Below are 1874 nucleotides of genomic sequence, written 5' to 3'. Positions count from 1 at the left end.
AGTAACGCGTTACTGCCCATCTCTGGTGGTGACTTAAAAGTGCAAAATTGTAACTAATTTCCAGATTTTAGAACTCATTTCACAATCTATAAAGTTCATAAAGAGAGTGTATTCTAAGGCCTGGCATGTTTCACAAAACACTAAAGCAAACCCAAGACAACAGATGTAACAGATCTGCCTTTTTTATACCATCAACATACTATTGCACCTAAAAAGCTTTGAAATTTCATATTGTGGTCTAGGATGTGTGAGTGTGGAAATATCTCACAAAAACTACACATCAAACTACACTCAGTGTGTTTCTTTTGGTCTTTCTCAGCTCGCTGTCCAAACACCTCACATTCCCCATGATGATTGCTGGATGGTAGATGGAAAAGCTCCATCTCTGAAACCCTGTTTTTTCCTTCATAGCTTCTTCAGGATTACAGGCCTTGCTCGAGGCAAAAAAAGTCAGCCCGAGGAGATTAATCATCAAGAGTGCAATGCAAAGACAAGTCGCTAGTAGACCTGCAAAACTTGACTTGTGAATTGCAGTAAAAACCAAGTGTCTGCTACGTGTACTTGGAAACGATCTAAAAAGACCAATCGTCTTTTTTTTATCACATGCATCTATCCATCCTGTTGTGCTTATCCTTACCTCTTCAAAGAACAAAGTCAAAAAACAGAGTTTGCATTTATATGCATATTTTTATGTGTCTGTACAAATATTTGCACATTCAAACGAACAGCTTCATCCTCACATGATTTGCAGAATCTCATCTTGTGAAAATCAAGCCTGGCAAGGCAAGGTAAGGCTGCTTTGTAGTAGTTACTAACTGTAGATGTCCTGTAGAGCTTGTTTTCATATCTAATTCCTTTCTGATCGAAAACTAAAACCAGAAAGCATCATTTACACATGATTGGCCACTAGGCAATCAACTGATAATATTACTACATCACTAGTTATATGAGATATAACTATATATATATATATATATACAGTGTTGACACACACCAAAATTACATAGATATCTCTATACTTTGACCTTAAAAAAAACAATAATTCGAACTTCCTTACCTTACTCAAAAGGGCATTTTTAGACATAAAGGTCTAGCGTCTATATTGTAAAATAATAGTTAGAAATAGTTAAACTCACTTACAGAACCATATCTTTTGTAGTTCTGAAGGCTGTCTGTGTCTGTGGTGTGGATAAGTGATGTCTACATTATTGAGTTGCACTGGGGTAAGTGCATTTCTCTGTAGTTTGAGCATTATGGATGTAATAGATATATGCTGCTGCTGCTGTTTTTAGGTCCTGTGTGAACTTCATGCAACAGTAACTTTGGGTTTACAGAGCACCCTTTAAGGTTTCTTGTTTCAGTATGACAAACAGGTTGTTTTAATCAGCTTTAACAAACAACAAGTGCTGCGTTTTATCTAATGACGATACCTTCTTAACCTCAATTTAAGAAGCTCACACTGTGCAAACATCGCTTTTGTCGCTGCCCACTGAAGTATAGCAACCAATAAGATTATTTATGATTCTGGAACAGCTATGCCTCAGAAAATTGTCTGTGTAATTACAGGTCCAATCTGCCAGCTGTACAGGTTTGATTGTACAGCGGTGGGGGTCACGCACCTTTTCTGACAGCATCCCACAGCCAGCCCGGCACGCATGTTTAACTGACAGTTTCTGCATGTATGGCACTCCGGGTTTTTCTGGGCAGTGCTTTTATATGACATCTGAATTAATATGGTTTAATTTAATGCTGGTCATTGCAAATTCAAACCTTGTTTAAATTCATGGAAATCCATGGGTGTGAAGGACAATTCTCGCAGCAAACAACAGCGTCTGCAAATTGCACTCCTCCATAAACACACAAGTTTGTTTTTT

This window comes from Pundamilia nyererei, unplaced genomic scaffold, assembly GCF_000239375.1.
Source record: "Pundamilia nyererei isolate P.nyererei 1_Seehausen unplaced genomic scaffold, PunNye1.0 scaffold00005, whole genome shotgun sequence".
Classification (NCBI taxonomy): Eukaryota; Metazoa; Chordata; class Actinopteri; order Cichliformes; family Cichlidae; genus Pundamilia; species Pundamilia nyererei.
This window is presented reverse-complemented; position numbering follows the sequence as displayed.